Here is a 7,262-nt window from a genome sequence, read left to right as displayed (position 1 = left end):
GCAGCATTTAACCTCACCCCACCCTCTATGCCCTCAAGAACTTTGCCCATTTATATGAAAAGAGCAGCCGTGTAGAATAGTGGGTGGAGCATTGAACTGGGTGTCAAAAGAACCTGGTTTCTCCCTTCTAGCTTTGTCATTAACTAATAAAAATAGTAATAATGATAAGAAGTATAACAATAATAATAAGAATGAATCCTTATTTAACACTTTGGGACATACAGTGCCTTTATACCTACATACGTGATCTTTTTAGAGTTACTGAGATCTTCAGCTAAGTCACTTCTCTTCTTTGGGTTTCAGTTTTCTTTCTAAAAGGAGATGAATTTGTTATTCTAAGGGGATTCTTAAAGCCAGTACTGTAAAATATTTAAGATTCTGTTATCTGAATATAATTATGTCAGAGGATATGTGAGAGTAAAACCAAACACACACACACACACACACACACACACACACACACACACACACAAACCCTATAATACATGGCCCAGGACTTGAATAATTATATTATCTAGTTATTTTTGCTTATTAGCTTGAATCCATGGCAAAATGTTAAAGAATTTTACATTTTAATATAGGACTCCAGAAAATGTACATGACTCCTGCACAAAAAGAAATTAATCTGGAATGTTTGTGTGTATTGACAGAGCTGGTGCAGGTGTTGCTTGGATGAGGAGAGCGCATATTTTAGGACAGCAAACTACTCACAGTTCCTCAATTAAAAATACATAGCCACCTATTTTTTTTGTTGTTCCTATACAAAGACCAGCTTTGAATGTATAAGAAGGCATCACTCACCTATTTCATTCATTCATTCATTCTCATTTACTATATAGTGAGCTTCCAGTATGTGACAGGTACTGTGCATATACCAGGGATAGAGAGATAAATAGGAAATGAGTCATCTCAAAAAACTTAAAGGTTAGTCCTATTTGTAATTACTCGCTACTAGATCAACAAACTGAGGGTTTTATTAGCAACTGAGAAATGGAAATATTGACTAGTTACTCTTAAATGTTGCTAAGTTAACTCCAACTTATCAGTCTACCTGCTTTGCTTAAAGTGCTCAAACCTAATAGACTGCTCTCTGTTCAGTTGTTTTGAATGTCAATAAAATGACCAGAAAAGAAAAAAAAGTGAAGCCAGGATGGGACCATAAATCACATATAGTAAGATCTTTATTATTATAGGCTTCATGTTTTCCTAAATATAACTTTATATGGACAGAACCTGATTCAACATCCAAGGCTATAAAGTGGATATTAACTCTCAATGCCAGCATTTTAAAAGATATATGTATGTATATTCAGAATCCTTTTTAATTCAATAGTTGTTTTTCATCATGTCTGAAAATGTTTCTTTATAATACCCAAAGCCTTTTCACACCCATTATTCATGAGATTTTCATGACAGTCTTGTTTATTTAGGTCGAACATCAATTGTTATCAGTATTTTATAGAAGAGGAAACTAAGGTCCTTCCTGAACTAAGGTTCAGAGAAGTTCTGTGACTTGTTCTGGGTTAGTAAATGATTTTGTGTCTCTTAAGGTGACCAATCATTCCAGTTTACCTGGGACTCCGGGAATTTCCAGAACTCAAGACTTTCAGTTTTAAAACCAGAATAGTTCAAGGCAAACAAATATGAGTTGGTCACCCTAGTACTCTTCACAGACTTAGATTCAAACCTGGGGTCTGATGTGCAGTTTTCTAGGAATTCAATCGTAGGCATGTTGTTCAACTTCTCCCAGCAAAATATCTTGCTTTTATTTTATCAAATAATAAAATTAGGATAATACCATTTTCCCTATAATGTTATGATTTAATGAGATCATGGCTGTGAAGATAGGGAATGTGGAACCTGGCCTGGAGTAGGCACTCAATAAATATTGGTTCCCTTTCCCTTACCATTGGATTACTACTCTCTGCTCCATATCATGTCATCTCAAGCAAGCCTGCTCAGCTTGGGCATAGTTTCCTAGCACCAATAAACACCATGGGGTTCTCACCTGACTACTAGAGCCCTTTGTGAGAATATCACTTTCAGTGGCCATTTGGAATTGAGGAATTCTTCATGCCTTGATGCTTGGTGGGACTATGTATAGGTTACTAGTGAGAAGTGTGCTACCCTTCTTCAGAAGACTTTAGAATCTGTTCATTTTCTCTGTTCTGAGTATTTTGTGCAGGTAGCAGTATATTTACACAGCATACTAATGGATATTCCAAGCTGTACACTGTTTCTTTTCAGAGTCTTAGGGACAAATAAAGGATCTTCAAAAATGGAAGAATGAGCTAAACCAAAGAGTGTGGGAACACAGTGAGCAATTCTGTCCTTTATTCACTATTTCCCAGTAGGAACAGGCTTGCAACTCTAGCTTGCTCCATCTTTTTTAGTTCCTCTAGCTTCGGTTCTAAGGGTCTCTCTAAGTTGTTTTCCTCCCCCCGCCCCCACCAGTGCTTTTTCATTCCCTGTACAGTTCTTTCTCTTCAACACAAGCCAATCCAGCCTTTAAGACTTAAGTCACATTATGCCTTTCCAAAGAAGTTTAATCCACACTCCATTGTTACTTGTATTTACCCTCAGCCAGTAAGCCACTGAACATGTCTTCAGGATTCTAGTGGTACTTTCTAATAGTTTCTCTCTGCTAGAGTTGTCTTTCCAATGTAATTATTGTAACAAGGGATGATTCTTACCGTCTATGTCCTCCTCAGCACCTAACACCAGGCAGATTTGACAGTAGAGACCAGTGGTTTGATTAGCTAAATCTTATTTGTGTCATTTCATAAATCTCTTCCCTGGGCCTAATCACAAGATACTATAATCATGCCTTGTATACTTTACCCACGGAAGAGCTTTACCCATTTGTACTGAGTGAATTGGTATCTTTAATGTATGCCCTTGCTCCAGATTTAGTCCGCCCAGTTCTTAGGTTGCCTTTAGGGCAGTATATATGCATATTCTATGCATGATCTGAGTTACGAGTAGTTCTAAGGTCTCTTGCTTTTCTCCAGCTTCCCTCTTATTCTTTGAAGCCCCCATGCCTCTCTCATTGGCATGAAGGTTTAGGTGTGGGAAATGTGGTAACAACCTCATGTGTGAGACATATGAAAAACCATATAATGCAAAGGGAAAAGAATAAGTGTTGTAACAGAAATATATATATATATATATATATATATATAGAGAGAGAGAGAGAGAGAGAGAGAGAGAGACAGAGAGACAGAGAGACAGAGAGACAGAGAGAGACAGAGAGAGACAGAGGGAGACAGAGAGAGAGAGAGGGATAGAGAGAGGGAATAGTAGCAGAATTTGGACATGAAGAAACAGGGCTGAAGGGGTGCGGCTGAGATCTGAGGCAGAAGGAAGAGCCTAAGTAAAGGCATGTGAGATCAAAAGTTTGCAGAATGTATGGAAAACAGTGAATACTTCAGTTTGGAATGGGTAGTTTATAGGATGAGAGGGAGCAGTGGAAGGGAATATTGAAAAGTGGTTTGAGACCACATTCTGAAGGCCTCTGATTGCCAGACTAAGGTCCATGGACATAGAGGGCCACTAAATGCTTTTGAGCAGGGCAAGAGCTAGAAAGATTATTTTCATCGGGTCAGATTAAACAGTGGGCATGAGGAGCCACTGAGTCTGCCCATTAAAAAATGAAGAAGGTTAGTGTGTTACAGTTACAAAAACTGTACTCTCATCCTACCATTGAACGCTGGTATGGCCTAATGAAAACTCTTTCCTGGAAGAAACATTTGTAATGTATTACCACACCTATCCAAGCATATCATGACATTGATTTGTATAAAATTATTGCAATATAAATGCATGTTTGTTGTGCCTTTTTGTCTAGGATTGAGTGGAAAGAGATGACTTAAGTGGACAAATCAGATTTAGGAAATGAATAAGATTAGCAAAAATCAACTAGTAATCAGTAAATTAAAAAAGTAAAAAACAAGTAGATTTCTTTTCAAGCAGTGAGCTTTTTTTAAAAAAATCTTTATAGGAGTATAATTGCTTTACAATGGTGTGTTCGATTCTGCTTTATAACAAAGTGAATCAGTTATACATATACATATGTTCCCACATCTCTTCCCTCTTGCAGCTCCCTCCCTCCCACCCTCCATATCCCAGCCATCTAGGTGGTCACAAAGCACTGAGCTGATCTCCCTGTGCTATGTGGCTGCTTCCCACTAGCTATCTATTTTACGTTTGGTAGTGTATATATGTCCATGCCACTCTCTCACTTTGTCACAGCTTACCCTTCCCGTCCCCATATCCTCAAGTCCATTCTCTAGTAGGTCTGTGTCTTTATTCCTGTCTTACCAATAGGTTCTTCATGACATTTTTTCTTTTCCTAGATTCCATATATATGTGTTAGCATATGGTATTTGTCTTTCTATTTCTGACTTACTTCACTCGGTATGACAGTCTCTAGGTCCATGCACCACACTACAAATAACTCAATTTCATTTCTTTTTATGGCTGAGTAATATTCCATTGTATATACGTGCCACATCTTCTTTATCCATTCATCCGATGATGGACACTTATGTTGTTTCCATCTCCTAGCTATTGTAAATAGAGCTGCAATGAACATTTTGGTACATGACTCTTTTTTATTTTTTATTTATTTTACATCTTTATTGGAGTATAATTGCTCTACAATGGTGTGCTAGTTTCTGCTTTATAACAAAATGAATCAGTTATACATATACATATGTTCCCATATCTCTTCCCTCATGCATGTCCTTCCATTGCACCCTCCCTCTCCCACCCCTCTAGGTGGTCACAAAGAACCAAGCTGATCTCCCTGTGCTATGCCGTTGCTTCCAACTAGCTATCTATTTTATGTTTGGTAGTGTATATATGTTCATGCCACTCTCTCACTTTGTCACAGCTTACCCTTCCCCTCCCCGTACCCTCAAGTCCATTCTCTAGTAGATCTGTGCCTTTATTCCTGTCATACCCGTAGATTCTTCATGACATATTTTTCTTAAATTCCATATATATATATGTTAGAATACGATATCTGTCTTTCTCTTTCTGACTTACTTCACTCTGTATGAGAGACTCTAGGTCCATCCACCGCATTACAAATAGCTCAATTTTGTTTCTTTTTATGGCTGAGTAATATTCCATTGTATATATGTGCCACATATTCTTTATCCATTCATCCGATGATGGACACGTAGGTTGTTTCCATCTCCTGACTATTGTAAATAGAGCTGCAATGAACAATTTGGTACATGACTATTTTTGAATTATAGTTTTCTCAGGGTATATGCCCAGTAGTGTGATTGCTGGGTCATATGATAGTTCTATTTGTAGATTTTTAAGGAACCTGCATACTGTTCTCCATAGTGGCTGTACCAATTCACATTCCCACCAGCAGTGCAAGAGGGTTCCCTTTTCTCCACACTCTCTCCAGTATTTTTTTTTTCCAGATTTTTTGATAAATGACATTCTGAATAGTGTGAGATGATATTTCATTGTGGTTTTGATTCACATTTCTCTAATGATTAATGATGTTGAGCCTTCTTTCATATGTTTGTTGGCAGTCTGTATATCTTCTTTGGAGACATGTGTATTTAGGTCTTCTGCCCAGTTTTGGACTGTTTTTTTTGGGTTTTTTTTTACTGTTGAGCTGCTTGTAAATTTTGGAGATTAATCCTTTGTCAGTTGCTTCATTTGCAAATATTTTCTCCCATTCTGAGGCTTGTCTCTTGGTCTTGTTTATGGTTTCCTTTGCTGTTCAAAAGCTTTGAAGTTTCATTAGGTCCCATTTGTTTATTTTGTTTTTATTTCCATTTCTCTAGGAGGTGGGTCAAAAGGAATCTTGCTGTGATTTATGTCATAGAGTGTTCTGCCTATGTTTTCCTCTAAGAGTTTGATAGTTCCTGGCCTTACATTTAGGTCTGTAATCCACTTTTAGCTTACTTTTGTGTATGGTGCTGGGAGTTTTCTAATCTCATACTTTTACATGTACCTGTCCAGTTTTCCCAGCACCACTTATTGAAGAGGCTATCCTTTCTCAACTGTACATTCCTGCCTCTTTTATCAAAGATAAGGTGACCATATGTGTTTGGGTTTATCTCTGAGCTTTCTATCCTGTTCCATTGATCTATGTTTCTGTTTTTGTGCCAGTACCATACTGTCTTATTTACTGTAGCTTTGTAGTATAAGCTGAAGGCAGGGAGCCTGGTTCCTCCAGCTCCATTTTTCGTTCTCAAGATAGTTTTGGCTATTCAGGGTCTTTTGTGTTTCCATACAAACTGTGAAATTTTTTGTTCTAGTACTGTGAAAAATGCCAGTGGTAGTTTGATAGGGATTGCATTGAATCTGTAGATTGCTTTGGGTAGTAGAGTCATTTTCATAATGTTGATTCTTCCAATCCAAGTATATGGTATATCTCTCCATCTATTTGTATCATCTTTAATTTCTTTCATCAGTGTCTTATAATTTTCTTCATACAGGTCTTTTGTCTCCTCAGGTAGGTTTATTCCTAGATATTTTAATTTTTTTTGTTTCAATGGTAAATGGGAGTGTTATCCTGATTTCACTTTCAGGTTTTTCGTCATTAGTGTGCAGGAATGCCAGAGATTTCTGTACAGTAATTTTGTAACCTGCTACTGTGCCAAATTCATTGATTAGATCTAGTAGCTTTCTGGTAGCATCTTTAGGATTCTCTATGAATAGTATCATGTGATCTGCAAACAGTGACAGCTTTACTTCTTCTGTTCCAATTTGGATTCCTTTTATTTCCTTTCTTCTCTGATTGCTGTGGCTAAAACTTCCAAAACTATGTTGAATAAGAGTGGTGAGAGTGGGCAACCTTGTCTTCTTCCTGGTCTTAGTGGAAATGCTTTCAGTTTATCACCATTGAGGATGATGTTGGCTGTGGGCTTGTCATATATGACCTTTATTATTTTGAGGAAAGTTCCCTCTATCCTACTTTCTGAAGGGTTTTTATCATAAATGTGTGCTGATTTTTGTCAAAAGCTTTCTCTGCATCTATTGAGATGACCATATGGTTTTTCTCCTTCAATTTATTAATATGGTGTATCACATTGATTGACTTGCATATATTGAAGAATCCTTGCCTTCCTGAAATAAGCCCCACTTCATCATGGTGTATGATCCTCTTAATGTGATGTTGGATTCTGTTTGCTAGTATTTTGTTGAGGATTTTTGCATCTATGTTCATCAATGACATTGGCCTGTAGTTGTCTTTATTTGTGACATCCTTGACTTATTTTTGTATCAGT

This window comes from Globicephala melas, chromosome X (genome assembly GCF_963455315.2).
Source record: "Globicephala melas chromosome X, mGloMel1.2, whole genome shotgun sequence".
NCBI classification, from domain to species: Eukaryota; Metazoa; Chordata; class Mammalia; order Artiodactyla; family Delphinidae; genus Globicephala; species Globicephala melas.
The sequence above is the reverse complement of the archived record's forward strand: the minus strand, read 5'-3'. Positions refer to the sequence as shown.